Source organism: Narcine bancroftii, chromosome 3 (assembly GCF_036971445.1).
Source record: "Narcine bancroftii isolate sNarBan1 chromosome 3, sNarBan1.hap1, whole genome shotgun sequence".
Classification (NCBI taxonomy): domain Eukaryota; kingdom Metazoa; phylum Chordata; class Chondrichthyes; order Torpediniformes; family Narcinidae; genus Narcine; species Narcine bancroftii.
This window is the reverse complement of record NC_091471.1, coordinates 64,301,447-64,317,612: the sequence shown is the minus strand read 5'-3', so window position 1 is coordinate 64,317,612 and position 16,166 is coordinate 64,301,447. Positions and strand designations below refer to the sequence as shown.

At 37.1% G+C, this 16,166-nt stretch overlaps 1 long non-coding RNA gene across 6 annotated transcripts in view; it reads right to left on the bottom strand.

Annotated features, from left to right (window-relative positions):
• Positions 1 to 980: 980 nt before the first annotated feature.
• The window catches only part of LOC138757220 (uncharacterized), a 107,112-nt gene continuing 91,926 nt past the window's right edge, over positions 981 to 16,166 (bottom strand). For 4 of the 6 annotated variants that reach the window (XR_011353424.1, XR_011353425.1, XR_011353426.1 and 1 more), the window contains 3 exons: positions 5,982 to 6,209; positions 5,201 to 5,309; positions 981 to 3,010 (listed from right to left, as the gene is read on the bottom strand). This is a non-coding gene — a long non-coding RNA (uncharacterized lncRNA). Of the gene's footprint in view, positions 3,011 to 5,200; positions 5,310 to 5,981; positions 6,210 to 14,916; positions 15,034 to 16,166 lie in introns of those variants that run through there. The other 2 variants (XR_011353427.1, XR_011353423.1) reach the window with 2 other exon arrangements.

Here is a 16,166-nt window from a genome sequence, read left to right as displayed (position 1 = left end):
GTATTTGCAGCATTTTCTGTTTTTATCTCAATTTTTATCTCTCTTGTGTATATATTTCTTAGCAGATCATTCAAATATGATCTAATTTGAAAAGAGTTTGAAAGATTTGCCCAACACTGAACTATCTGCATGCAAATTGTGCTCTTTATTACATAAAATGACTCTAAAATGCATTTTTATTCTCCATTTTAAAAATGGTTTAATGGTATAGTTGAAGAATAAAATAATTTTGTTTAGTCAGTCTTTAACCTCAAAACCAAACCATTGTGTTCAAAATCATATGGTTGATGATTTACTCAAGGTAATTGATCATTGTCAATCCTTTTAGAGGCTGCCAACAGTCAGGCAAAACGAGATGCAAACTAATTTAAATACCATTTATTCTGTCTAATTTTTGACTTCTAATTGTGATGTACGGTGACAATTATTAAGGAGAAAACTTGGGACTAAAATGAAGATGGGGATGTGGAGTGGGGGCCCAAGGCATTAAAGTTGCTCCTTGAAAGATGGAATTGAGCCTGCATGCAAATGTGTAGGGCTTGAGTAATTCATAGGAGAGTGGCAATAAAATTATAGATGAATCTGCAGATCAAATGTAAAGATGAAAAGAATGTTGAAGGCTATTCAGCGTATCAAGTCCACTCTTTTCCATAAGAATTTGGTTAATGTATTTCGTATTTCTTGCCCTTGATTTCATTGGTATCTTGTAATTATTTATCAAGAATTTGAACATAGTTGACAACTGAAACTGCACAAGTTTGAGGTGGAAAATGAAAAGGAAAACAATTTCTTCCACCTTTTTTTTGTCCAAAACGCTCCTGGTTTTCCTGACATTTTGACTGAAAATCAATCTCAATATCAGACTCAATCTCTTAAGAATTTTGTTTCAAAATGCACAATACAGGCTCCCTCAACACAATCTTGTCTTGCTGAATAATTCTTGTTTCAAGGTAGCTGATTTTAATACAAAAATACAAAAGTTAAAAGTTTTCAGGACATTTTAATATAGGGTTGCCATTTTAATGTAACACTTGCATGAATATAGAAAAGAACAATATTTCAAAATCATATACATTGTTTTTAAATGCTGATTACAAGAGGAAATGCACAAATTAAATAGAAATTGGTTTTGTTCTTTGGATTTCCATAGGTTCTCAATCCTCTTTTTTTTAAAAATTTTTTATTTTTCACACCATAAATCACATTAGCCATGATATACACTATTTCTTTTTCACACATATACAGTGACTTTTTCTCCCCCCTCCCTCCTCCCAAGCCACCCCCCACCCCCCCCTCTCATTTTTGTTTTCTTTAATGACAAGAATTTCCTGCACTTTTTTCATTTGTTGCATTATTCTTAAGTTCCCTTGAAACTTGCAATTTCAAGATAGAACTACTGAGAAATTAATCTGTTGCTCTGATCAGTGACCCTCTGCTTGCCTAAAATTGGAGAGGTGAGGAATAGCTTGCAACAGCTATGTCTTAGAAATGCCAAACTTGGATGGCAGATGCTATGGCAAGTGGTCTGAAAAGAAAGGACAGATGAATGGTTACAATGAAACTGATTGGTTGAAGGTTTGTTTTATTTCAAGGAATATTGTGAGTAAGGCAGATGAACTTGATCCATACTTGAAATTATGATGAGGCCACTACAAAGACTTGGCTGAAAGTGGGACAGAATTGGTAGCTCAATGTTCCTGTGTTCTCTTGTTTTAGACAGGAAAGAGAGGGACTTAAAAGAGGTGGAGTGTCACAGCTTCACTCTTGGAGGATGTAATGAAAGGCTCATCTACTGAGGCAGTGTTGAGTGGCGATATGAAATAAGAAAGGTGCAATCACTCTGACGGTTATACATTAAGCCTTCCAGTAGCTGCAGGGAGATGGAGGAAAATGTGTCAGAGGCTTAGAGGGAGAAAATTTTGTGCATCTAGGGATTATTCTTTGGAAGCAGCATGTCGATGGTCCAACCAGACAAAATGAGAAGACGAAATGAACTGACCCCGTTGTAAAAGTAGATGACACAATTTTCTTGTTTATTTTCATTGTGTGACGACATTGTTTAATGGGTTTAATGTATGTGTTGAACGTTTAGTGGGTGGGGAGGGGGATGGGAGGGAGGGGGGAAAAGGGGAGAAAATGACAGTGTATATTCAAGAGGGAAATGTTTGTGTATTTTGGTTAATATGCTTCATAGTGTGAAAAATTTTTAAAAAATTATAAAAGGAAGGGGGCCATACTAGACCCTGCACTGAGAAATGAGCCTGGTCAGGTGATTAGAGTGTCAGTGGGGGAGCATTTTGGGTATAGTGATCACGTCCTTAAGTTTCAAGATAGTTCTGAATAAGGATCTAGGATCTCGTGGGAATGTACTAAATTGAGGGAGGGAAAATGATGACATAGTAAGATAGTAAGGAGGAAGTCAATTGGGAGCAACTGTAATTTGGCAAGTGCACAATTGACATGTCAGTTGTTTAAGGGCCAGGTCATTAGAGTCCAGGACCAGTGTGTTCCAGTAAAGAAGTAGTACAGGGATGACTAGGTAAGAGAGCCTTGCATGACAAGAGAGGTCATGAATTCAGTTAAAAGGGAAAAGGAGGGATATGTAAATCTGCTTTGGTAACTAGCCCAGTAATTGTGAGGGGAACATGAAGTACAGTATTAAGTTTCACGCAAGACTTTTGCAGGTTGTAGCTGCATTCTATACAATATGACTAATAAATGACAAACATATTGCAGCATAAATTTAATATATTAGTATAAACAATGTGTGGGTATATATATTCATAAAATCAAATATAAATTCAAATTATTTTGGCTTTGCTCAAATTATGACTTTCTACTATTTTAGTGACTTTGAATAGAGTTCAGTATGTTTCTAGAAAATGTAATTGATTTCTTAGAGCGCTTCAATTGCTGTTTTCTATAGCGACCACAGAGTAGAGAGAGCTGGCAAGTCGTTGAATCGTACCAAACCTTACAAGGTTGACGCAAATCAACTGTGTAATTTACCCTGAACAGACATCAATTCAAATTAATTTTGCATTCAATATAAATGTTCCAGTAATTACACTTCAATTATAATTTACACAATTCATATTTTAATAAAATTTATATACTCTATGAAGTCAGATCTTTTGCCTGTCCTTTATAGTTGACCATGAAGCAACAGTGGTCAACCCAGTCAGATTTCCCACAGAAATAACCTTGGAATTCTGAACAGGAACATCAATATGAATTAAAGGACAGGAGTGACATTGTAAGATAAGCAAACTGGAACCGGAGGTGACAAAGTCACCTCATGCATCAAACTTTATGGCTCTATCAAGAGCAATTCAATTCAAACAAAAATAACTGACAAGCCTTCCTGCAGCCACAAGTTAAAATTCTTGAATTTTAACTGATATATTCAGTTTTTAAAAAATACAAAGTTTCTCTGGAGAGGTAAGTTTTAGTTTATCCTCTGTTGGAGTAGATATGAAGAGTCATTGGAAGGAAACCACATGGCAGTCATTTATTTTAAAATGGTGTTTAAAAGAAAATACCCCCTTTCCTGGGAACTTGCCACCAATGTGAGTAAAGGCTTGCAAATCAAGATTTCCATGATTATGGTAACTAGGGCTTCCCTAGTTACAACAAGCCAAGCAACAATCCATTTGCTCTGTTTCTTCGTCTTCCAAGTGTGAGATAGAAGCATGTTGGAGACCTGAAATGTTCCAAAGCCTGCATCTTTAAAGTTCTTAGAAATGGGAAGAATGAAGTATTTGGGCAATAATAAACTACCTGGAACAAAATATGTATTTTAGGTTGTGAATAAAAAGTGATAAATTAATATGCTGTATATTATAGGCTGAGAGTATATTTATGTGGAGCATGTAGACATTTTGAACAGAACTACCCTCTCTCTACTCTCAGATCTATAATTTTAGCATTTAGAATTTGGATTATGATTTGAATCCTGGAAGTAGAGGATGTACACTTAGTTTAAGGATTTCTGCCTGTAGAGGGTGCTTAAGATGGATTCTCAATATTGCACCTCAAAAGGAGACAGGTCCAGTTAAATAACTAACAATTCTCATCTTCCTGTTAACCTCCCCCTTTTCTCTTCCAACCTTTTTATTCAGGTGCCTGCATGTTTTTCGCTCATATCTTGATGAAGGGCACTCACCTGAGACATTGCAATATTTTTGCCCAGTTTAGAAGATCTGCCAGACAATTTAGTAGATCTGTGCTCCATGATCAAAGCATATTTGCTTTGTTGAAAGAAAATTTAAGGTTTCTGTTGCTTTTCGCTGACTGGCAGTGCAGGATTCTGCTTGACCTCACCGACCACTGACTGTGCAGGATTCTGCTTGACCTCACCGACCACCCTACCAGTCTCCGCATCCAACATATCCTCCCCTCCCATTTCTACCACCTATTACATGATTCTACCATTAAACACATAGTCCCCTCTCTGCCTCCTGCAGGGATTGCTCCTTCCATGACTCCCTTGTCCACTCCTCCCTCCCTACCAATTGTCCCCTTGGTACCTACCCTGAGACTCCAGGTGATGCTCACTTGCACCATACATCCTCCCTCACCACCATTTGGGGCCCCATGCAGTCCTTCCAAATGAAGCAACATTTTACTTGTGAATCTCTATAGTTCATCTGCTGCATCCGGTGCTCCTGTGGGCTTCTCTACATCAGAGGGACTGTGCAGACTGGGAGATCGCACCTCAGTTCTCTGCTGCAATAGCATGGATCTCCTCGTGGCCACCCATTTCAATTACCTGTCCCATTCCCTTGCTGACAAGTCCATCCATGTTCTCATGCACTGCTAGACTGAGGCCACCTGAAAATTGGAGGAACAACACCTCATCTTCTATCTGGGCAGGGCACCCTTCAACCAGATAGCATTAATTGACTTCTCCGGTTTCCAATTTTTTCTCTCTCCCTTCCTTCCCCCCCTCTCCTTCTGTCTCCTTTCACAGAAACAAAATCAATTCTCTTGTATACAATTTACATCATTTGTTGGCCTGGACTCCTCCCCTGCCAGTCTTGTCTTTATTCCAATGCCTGCTTGTTCCTTGCAGAAGGTCTCATGCTTGAAAAGTCATAATATATCTTTACCTTCTTTGGGTGCTATGAGTTTTTCCAGAATTTCTGCTTTTAGTACAATTCAGTATCTATGTTCAATAACAGATTGATACATCACTTACATGTTGCAGCAAATAACTTTTGTCGTAGTTATACAGCTACATTGATAACAGTCCTCAGTCTTCCACATTTCACCAACTTTATACTTGTGTTCACCATGCTGACAGACATCTGGAAAATACGAACTTTTATTTTCAGTTGTTTGGAAAATGGTGTCACAATGGAATTATAGCTGGATTTGTTATATAGTCAAGATAGTGTGAACTGTTTTATAACTGCATAAGAATACACCCTTCTCACTGTCGTAACTAGTGCACCACTCTGGGGCGCGCGCGCGCGTGTGTGTGTATAGTTTCCTGAGATGGCGGAAGACATCAGTAAGTAGTCTCTTGTTATATGAATCTTGCATCTCTTAAGTTATTTAAGAAGCCTCCCAAGTAACTCAGAGACATCACAGAATTTATTCAGGGGAAAAAAAGTCAAGAGGGTTGAGTTAACCTGTTGTATCATGTCGATCCTCCGTAATTAGTGTATAGAAATAGATTTTATGCCAGAACTATTTTTATAAAGCATGTGAACAATTATACTGCTAACTAATTTTAAAAGTAAGTCTTTAAAAAGAAAACTAATATTCTAGCTAAAAAAAATCTCATTTTTTAGATGGCAGACAATGGATGATATTTATCCATTTTACTATAACACAGTCAGTATTAAAATGGCCTAATACAAACCAGGCAAAAGTATAAAAATTAGAATTTAGTGCCCACTAAAGCAATAGTAGATTGGAACATAAACAGGTCACTAATGTAAAAGATGGATGCACTTCAAGTGCTACCGTATTACCTTCTGTGTGCCAGTAACATTCAGCCTGGAATTTGGGGATTAAAAATCCCAGGATAAAAAAGAGACTGAGGTATCTGAGAATGCACGCTTCCATGAATGAAGATTGATGGAAATTGATGTTTCAAGCAACTGTAAATTGCAGCTTGTCTGGCGACTGTCTGAATTCAGTTATGGTCGTTACCAGCCTCAGGAGGTAGCTCATTGCTTAGTATAATTGCCAATCCAGGCCTGCAAAAATATTTGTATTAAAATAGTTGAAAAATTAATGCAATTTCCAACAGAAGGTTAGTGTTTCTCTTAAAAATATGCAATATGAAAAGGACCCAGAAAGATAAGCTTTTAAGAGATGTCAAGGATAGTGAAATTTTAGTTTTCAGAAACTAACCAAAAAAAAACACATTTCACCATTAATTTCAAAGATCATAGTGTTTCCTGGGAAAATTTACAACCTTATTTTTAATATTGAATTATCTTAAGTGCATTATTAAGACAACTGATCAAAAGATTATCAATGAAATAGGTTTTGTTGTGAAGAAAGAATCCAAGAGATTCAGGGAGAACATGGCCTCCATCCACAGAATTAAAATCAGGACTTTGCTCAAGTAGAACTTTGCAGTATCTGTTTTGCTCAGAGGAAGTTTAACAGTTTGTACATGATAAATATTTGTAGGAAACAGGTCATCCTGTGTTTCTCCAATTTGTCAATTAGCAGTCCAAAAAAATATTTTCTAACAATTATCATTCTTCTCAATACTGATATTTTCAACAGATTAAAGTTTTAAGTATAAATGAATAATGTTGCATATTTTCAAAAGACTGTCCAAAATGTGTCATTAAACCATCAATATTTTAATTCAATCAAGTGATAAATGTTTATAGTCCAGAACATAACAATGATCATTTAACACAGCAGTGAAAAATGAATCTGCTAGCTCAGAGGAAAACAACTGATTTAAATGCTGAGTTTTTTTTGTCGTCAGTTATTGCATTATATACAGTGCCCTCCATCATGTTTGAGACACACTTTTTTCCTTTATTTGTGCCTGTGCTCCACAGTTTTAAATTTGTAATCAACCAGCTCAGTGGTTAGATTACTGGTCTTGTTAACCAGGGGTCATAAGTTTGATCCTTGCTGGGGCTTCATTGCTCTGAGGGCGCTCGACTTTCTATTGGTAGACAGAGTTGATGGATTTCCTGTATGTTACATTCTAAAATGTAGTATTAAGTGACAATAATGGAAGCTTTACCTTTATCACACGTAATTAATATGTACATTCCAGATTTTATTCAATGGTATTTATATACATTTTAGTTTGATCAACCAGTTTACCTATCTCGGCTGCACCATTTCATCAGATGCAAGGATCGACAATGAGATAGACAACAGACTCGCCAAGGCAAATAGCGCCTTTGGAAGACTACAAAAAAGAGTCTGGAAAAACAATCAACTGAAAAACCTCACAAAGATAAGCGTATACAGAGCCGTTGTCATACCCACACTCCTGTTCGGCTCCGAATCATGGGTCCTCTACCGGCATCAACTACGGCTCCTAGAACGCTTCCACCAGCGTTGTCTCCGCTCCATCCTCAACATTCATTGGAGCGACTTCATCCCTAACATCGAAGTACTCGAGATGGCAGAGGCCGACAGCATCGAATCCACGCTGCTGAAGATCCAACTGCGCTGGGTAGGTCACGTCTCCAGAATGGAGGACCATCGCCTTCCCAAGATCGTGTTATATGGCGAGCTCTCCACTGGCCATCGTGTCAGAGGTACACCAAAGAAGAGGTACAAGGACTGCCTAAAGAAATCTCTTGGTGCCTGCCACATTGACCACCGCCAGTGGGCTGATATCGCCTCAAACCGTGCATCTTGGCGCCTCACAGTTCGGCGGGCAGCAACCTCCTTTGAAGAAGACCGCAGAGCCCACCTCACTGACAAAAGACAAAGGAGGAAAAACCCAACACCCAACCCCAACCAACCAATTTCCCCCTGCAACTGCTGTAACCATGTCTGCCTGTCTGACAAACTTGTCAGCCACAAACGAGCCTGCAGCTGACGTGGACATTTTACCCTTCCATAAATCTTCATCCGCGAAGCCAAGCCAAAGAAAAAAGAGTTTGATCATATAGAAATTACAGTACTTTTTATACATAGTCCCCTCATTTCAGGGGACCATAAAATTTGGGACATTTGGCTTCATAGGGTTTGTGATTATTCAGATATGTTTAATTGGTGCAAGTATGAGAGAGCTTGGCTTGCTTCTAAGCTTTTGATCACCTTTGGAGTCTGTAGTTGCCTTTTTCAAAATGTGGACCAGAGCTGTGCCAATGAAAGTGAAAGAAGCCATTATGAGGCTGGTAAACAAGAATAAAACAGTAACCTTAGGATTACCAAAATCAACTGTTTGGAATATCATCAAGAAGACTCCACTGCTGGGGGCGTGGCAAGATGACGTAAGGAACAGACGTGACTTCCAGTCCTCTCCTGACTCTAACTTATTGTTTTGTCTTTAAGTGCCCGTTAAAACTTTTTTAAAAAGTTTATAAATAGTATGAGATGTTGAATTAATACCTAATGGTACATTTGTTTAAAAAAAGTAAAAGGAAACATCAACAGATTGTTAAAAAATTATATTTTCTGAAATTATCTGAGCCTGCTTGTTTACAAAAAGCCACGACTCACCGTGAAATGGATCCAGGAAAACAAGTGAAGAATTCGGCCTTGGAGCTCCGTTCTGATTCCGTAAGTCCTTCTGAAGGTCGTTTTCAGCTGCCTTTAGAACAAAGGGCTGGCCGGATGCCAGTATTTCAAACAGCGTCTACTGTGAGTGTTGTTACTGAGATTTTGACTGCTGAATTAGCTGGGGTGCCACCAGTTGGAGAGTTAAAGAGTTGTTATTTGACTGCTATACCACCAGTTATATCAGCTCTTCCAGATACTGACGTAACGAAGCTTTTAAAGGAGGTTTGGATCAAAGATAACTCTGATCATCAGCCTCCTGAACTTCTGGGGGGTCTGTGGCAGGGGCTCTTACACGGAGTCAAACTGCAAGAAAAGCTACTAAATTAAAAGAAGGGATAGAAGGTCCTCTGATTCCACAAGAACAGCAGAATCCCACCATGTCTGGATCTACTGATGTTGATATACTTTTCAAGAGTCTTGAACATAAGATATTTTCTTCAATGATGCATTTAGGTGATTCTATGAATAATCTTACTTCTAAGATTAATGCATTGGTGGATGTCAATACTCAACAGATGGCTGATTATGGAGCTTTTAAAGTTGAAACTATTGAAAGACTTGAGATGTGTGATCAAGGATTATCTGATGTACAAGATCAATTGCAAGATGTGAATAAAACAATTGAAACGTTACAGATTCAGAATAAAAATTTAGCAAAAAAGGTTGATTATTTGGAGAACCAATCCAGACGGAATAATGTGAAAATTGTTGGCTTGCCAGAAGGCATAGAAGGGCCAGATCTAAGAAAATTTTTCACTGAATGGATTCCACAAGTGTTGGGACAAGATAAGTTTTCTGAAGGTTTAATATTGGAATGGGCTCATAGAGTTTTGAGAAGGAGACCTTTTCCAGGACAGAATCCAAGACCTGTTCTGGTTCGCTGTTTAAATGACTGTGATAGAGAGACTATTTTACATATGGCTATTAGAAATGCACAGCAAAACAAATCTCCTTTGATGGTTCAGAGTAATCGTATTTTCTTCTATCCGGATTTGAGTCAGGAAATTATGTTTCAACGACGTGAATTTAATTCTGTGAAAGAATTATTGTGGAAAAAAGGATATAAGGCCACATTTAGATACCCTGCGGTACTGAAGATTTTTCAGGATGGATATCAACCAAAGTTCTTTGATAATCCTAAAGAAGCTATGGATTTTGCTCAGTCTTTACCAATTATGCAATTCCAGGAACGACGTAGTCCTCCACGGTCTCCAAAGAGGGCAGAGCTGCAAGAAGGAAATTTGATTTCTGGAAGAAATGGAAGAAACGGTGGTCGCAATGGCAAAGGAAACTCATTTAATAGATAAGGAACATTTGAAACTCAAATGTGAATGGGTTGGGCACGTTTTTTATTCTTCGTTTAATTCTAAGGCAAAAGGTGTGGCAATTTTGGTACATAAGAATCTACCATTTTAGTTACAGAGTGAAGAGAAAAATGGTGGAAGATTATTAAAATTAAATTGTACAATCTTTAATGAGGTATGGACTTTGCTTGATGTTTATGCTCCTAATGTTGAGGATACAGCTTTTGTTGTGGATATGTCTTTATTACTTGGACAATCGAACTCTAATGTGATGTTGGGGGAGATTTGAATGTGGTGTTGGAGCCTTTATTGGATAAGTACTCAAGAGTAATTAAGAAGTCTAAGATGGCAATCCAAGTGATTAATATGATGGCAGATTTGAATTTAATTGATATTTGGCGAAGAGTTAATCCTACAGAGAAAGATGTTTCTTTTTATTCCTCGCGACATAATTCTTTTTCTAGAATTGATTATTTTTTAATATCAGCACATTTGCAGGATAGGGTTACATCTGTGGAGTATAAGGCTAGATTGGTTTCGGATCATTCATTATTATTAGAATATTTGAGTTCACAAGATGTTCAGAATGCTTCAAGATGGAGATTTAATACTATGCTATTACGACGCAAATTTAATTCTGTGAAAGAACGGTTGTGGAAAAAAAGACAGGGCAACATTCAGGTATTCTGCGGTACTGAAGATTTTTTAGGATGGAAATTAGCCAAAATTCTTTGACAATCCTAAAGAGGTTATGGACTTTGCTCACTCTCTACCAATCATGCAGTTTCAGGAACGATGTAGTCCTTCAAGGTCTCCAAAGAGAGTAGAGATGTAAGGTGGTATCCAGATTTTTAAAAGAAATGGAAGCAATGGTGATCGAAGTGGTAACGTTGATTTAAAAAAATAAATCTTTTATATTTTTTTTGAAAAGAGTTTAAATAGTTTAAATAATGATGATAGTTTAATGAAATGGGAGTTGGGAGAGGGAACTGGGTGGGCACTAGTTTCCAAAAGTCATCAGCTACCTGTGAGTTATCTCACACCCAATATTTTGGGGGAGTTACCGCTTTGGGCGGTTTAAACAGGAGGAGGTAGTTGTGACCTCCGACCTGTTTTTTTTTCTTTTTAATTTTTGGGTTAAGAAGTGAAGGTTTTTTTTAATTATTTTTTTAAATAATTTTTTTTTAAACTCTTTTTGTTTTGATTGTAATTGAGAGGGAATTAGGAGGTTTTTTTCTCTCCTTTTTTTCTCTTTTTTTGGGGTTTTTTTTCTCTTTTTTCTTTCTTTTTTAAGAGGATGATGTCACAGAAGATAATAAGTCAAAAATTGAGGATGTTGAATTAGATGAAGAGGAAGATGAGGGGAAAGGTGATAAGAAGAAGAAGAAAATTAAGTACAAAAACATTGAGGGAGAAGAGTTTAATAAAATTAAGTTAATTTTGGTAGAGAATTTTGAAGATGTTATAAATGAAGAATATGGAGAATTTTATAAGAGTTTGAACTTTTTTTTCTTTTTTTTTATATAGGGGAGGGGAAGGGAATAAAAAGTTTATCTGATTGTATTTCTAAGGGATGTTTTTGTTCTTTCGATGAATTATAAAGGAAACTTGGTATTAATGGAAATTCTGTATTTATGTATTAATTATGATTTTTTGTATAACAGATATGTGGTTGATATATGACTTTAATATTTGAATTTAGTTTTAAAGTGGATTTCATTTGTTAAATACATGAATTATGTTTGATTTAAATATATGTTTAAGGGTATTATTTTAGTATTGATATTTTTTTTGTTGTTAGTAATTTTTTTGTTGTTAAGTTTTATCCTTTTTTTGTAAGTGGGGTTTTTTCTATTTTATTTACAACATTGTTAATTAATTCTTCACTCTTTATTTTGGGGGGGGAGGGTTGGACTAATTTTAAATTAGATGATTAATGTTGTGTTATAATTATTGGGGGGGTTAATTTGTGTAGTTTAATGATGTAGTATTCTAATTTTTATTATCTTATTTTTTATTATTTCTTTAAATGTAATTTTTATTTTATTCATGTCATAAAATTTTAAATAAAGTTTAAAAAAAAAAAGACTCCACTGCTGATGACAGAAGAATTCTCATCATAATTCTGAAAAATCCCCAAATGTATGTCCGACTGATTGGAAACACTCTTCAGGAGGCAGGTGTGGATGTTTCAATAACAAATGTCTGCAGAAGAGAAATCCAGAGGCAATACTGCAAGATTCAAACCACTAGTTAGCCAGAGAAAGGATGTGGCTAATTAGAGTTTGCCAAGAAGTATTTAAAAGAGCCTGCAGAATTCTGGAGAAAGGTCTTCTGGACAGATGAGACTAAGATTAACCTGTATCAGAGTGGTGGCAAGAGCAAAGTGTGGAGGAGTAAAGGAACTATGCAAGATCCAAAGCATGCCACCTTTGCCATGGTTTGTATCTTGCTGTGTAAGAGTACTCACAAACACCTGTAAAGCCACATGTCCCAAACATTATGGTGCCCTAAAGTGAGGAGACTATGTATAAATAATGCTGTAATTTCTACATGGTGAGACTAAAATGTGTACAAATAACCTTGAATAAAATTTGTAAGGTGCACTTTAATTACGTGTGAATTGTTTGATTACAAATTTAAAATTGTGTATCACAGGGGCAAATAAAGGATTTTTAAAAAGTGTCTTTGTTCAAAGCTTTATGGAGGGCACTGTGAATGCAGTAGGTTTCTATTGGGGAAAAAATTGTGACCTCGACAACTGAGAAGAAAAAGTGTAGCAATGTAATGGAGTGCCATATACTGTGAGTTTCTTTTCTTGTCATTTCTTTTTAATTATCACAAAGTCAATACTTCAGACAAAATTGATTAATACCACTGTAGAAGGACCACTTTCACAAACATTGCAGCTTTTCAAGTAAAATTCCCACTTCTGTACAGGTGCCTAACCTTTTATCCTGGATTCCAAAAACCGACAACCTCCAAAAACCGGCATTTTTTTGTTAGATGACATCTGCTCATCAAAGATGGAGTTTGGCACCAAACATGACCTGATGCGACCCTTGCTTAACTCCTGTGAATCCCATTGCATTCTGGGTCGATAATTTGCAGTATCATCACCCAGTAAGCGACCCTTCATGGCACATGCTGGTGGTTAGTGGGATTATCACTTTATAAGAGCAGCTCCCTGTTGGGTGTCATCGCCATCTGCCCTCCCAGTCGACACTACCAGTCAGAAGCCTCTGTGAAGACTATGAACGTGGCAAAGAGAGCTGCAGAGTCCCCTATGGGTAGCAGTGAGATGCAGAAAAAGTAGTGTCTTTCATTATCGATTGCGCAGAGAGTTATTGTGGAAGTTTGATAGTCTCCAGTGTCAGAGCTGTAATGTGCGTTGACTGCATTTGCACTGTTTGAGAAGTCTGTGATGTCTGAGCCAGTTTTATTTTGAAGTTTTACTTTAAAATTTAAAAAAAAACATGCCAGTGATATTGTGGTCTTTTATGGCCTTTATTTATCTAAATTCATTTAACACCCCACACCCCCTGTTTTGTGTGATTTTGAAACATTGTATTTGCATAAAGGGATCGCCATTTTAAAATGAATCCGAAATCTGGAAGATTCCAAACAACGGCCAGTGTCCGGTCCTGACGATCCTGAATAAAAGGTTAGGTACCTGTATCTCAATGTAATCAAATCACTCAAGTGCAATCAATATAATAGTGAAGTAACTTTAATAAGAAGAAGTAATATCAAAAAGAAATACTGGTTCCATGGAAGAACATCTGAAAAGTCCAAGTTGACAGTAGATTTTTGACTCTTCTACTTTACATGATATGCCCCTTTTGCTGCTTATGAGGGATTTTGTTAAACTGAATAATTATTGTTACTGTTTACTTCAATGTATAAATCGACTGGCAGACAGGTTGATCCCCATTTTCAGCCTCATTTTAATGGTTTTATCATATATCGGGCATATAAGTCATCCACTAAAAATTGCTTTGACTGAGTTGTTGAGCGTTGACTGGTATTTAGGTCGACCCCCCCAAAAAAATCACGATGACTGAGCTGTTGGGTGTTAGCTAAAGGTAATTATTATGGAATGGCCAAGAAAACCAACAACTGTGTTGCTGCAAGAAAATTTGGTATATATGAGAAGTTGGTAAGAGACTGGAGGAAGAAAGGAGAGACTTTAAGAAAAATACTGAAAAGGCAATGTTTGATGAGAAGAGGAATCACTCGTTGGCCAGAGTTGGAAAATCGCATCGCAGCATGGGTACAAAATTGCTACATAGTCACGTAAAATAAAATAAGAGCATTTGCACTGAAGTTGCACCCAGAACGCAGTAAAGATTTTAAAGCTACAGTAGGCTGGTGCCAACTGTTTCATGAACAGGACAAATCTGGTATTACAACAAAAATCAAAAATTGCTCAGAAACTACCAAAGGATCTTGATCATAAAGATGTAGGTTTCACCAGTTTATTATATGGAACTGGCAGAAATAATAGTTTGCATTGGCAAATATTGGAAACATGGTCGAAACTTCCATGAATTTCGACATGATAGGCAATAGAACAATGGAATGAAAAGTTGTGAAAATTGTGCAAACCAGAGTACAGGCTATGAAAGGACGTGATGTTATCGTACATTGTCAATGGGATGAAGTTAAGACACTTAGTAATCTTCAAGCGCAAACTTAAATCTAAAGTAAAATTCCCACAGGTATTTTTGTACATTTTCATGAAAATGAAGATGGATGAAAATGTGTAAAACTATGGATAGACAATGTGTGGAACAGGCGGCCTGCAATTTATGCTGGTCTAGGAATGTTTTGTAGCCACTTAACTGAGAAGACTAAAAGGAGATTAGCACTGAATAATACTTACATGGCTGTTACCCCGGGTGGTGACATCTCTATTGCAACCTCTCAATGTCTGCTTGAACAAGCCATTCAAAGACCATGTGCATGAAGAATGGAATACGTGGATGATGTGCAGAAAAATCATTCACAAAGGGTGCAACATCACAAGATCACAAGATAAAGGCCCATTAAGTCTGCTCCACAACTCCACTCTGAGCTAAACTTCTCACATCTAGTTCCAAATTCTGGCCTTTTCCCCATATCCCTTGATACTCTGACTAATTAGATACCTTTCAATCTCCTTCTTAAACCCCCCCCCCCCCAATGATTGGGCCTCCACAGCTGTTTGTGGCAATGAATTAACAAATCCACGACCCTCTGGCTAAAGAAATTTCTCCTCATCTTTGTCTTAAGTGAGCACCTTCTTGTTCTGGATTCACCCACCAAGGAAAGCATCTTATTCACTTGATGTGTGACTTTGCACTCAAAGTATGGGATAAAGTGAAAGTCGATAAAATCATTTAAAAAGTGCAGTATCTCTTGTGCAATGGATGGTACAGAAGATGATTTGTTGTGGGACACTGGCGACGAAGCTGAAGCTGCCTGGGGCCCACATGATGACTGTTTAAACAGGAGATGTACTTGCCACCATCTTTGCCTCATGCGATGATAGCGAGTTTGAAGGATTGTAAATCTTTTTTTTCAATAAAAATTTCAACGAAAATTTGTTTTTTTTCAAGAGTCAACTTATACGCTGAATCAGCATCCAGTGGTTATTTGAGTTGAATTTAAGGTCTCAAAAGTACTGGTATATCTGGCATATGTGAACCCTCATTTTTTGAGGGAGTTTTGAGAGTTTCAAGACTTGACTTATACAGCGAAATATATTTGTCTTTGTGACAAAGGCAGCTTTATATGATACAGAGCTTTACAGAACTGAACAATCCCAGATGGGATTCCTTGACTTTCTCCAATGGCTATGAGGGACCTTTGAGTTAGTCACTATTTCTGATTCTGGAAGAATGAATCCAGGCTAACTGCTTAAAATTTTTTTAAAATATGAATAATATTGCACATTTCTCAAAGTGATGTATGCATTATTGGCAATTGAATGTGGATTGAATTTGTTTTTTCCAAAAGCCTTTTCAAAAAGTTTTAGTAAAGGATGGGAGAATAATGGGAGGTTAAATCAAATGTTTAGTTGGTCAAGGAACAGCTCTGTATGTTTGAGCATTACAGAGAACAAAGGACATTGGCTTGCCAATAAGTTGGGAA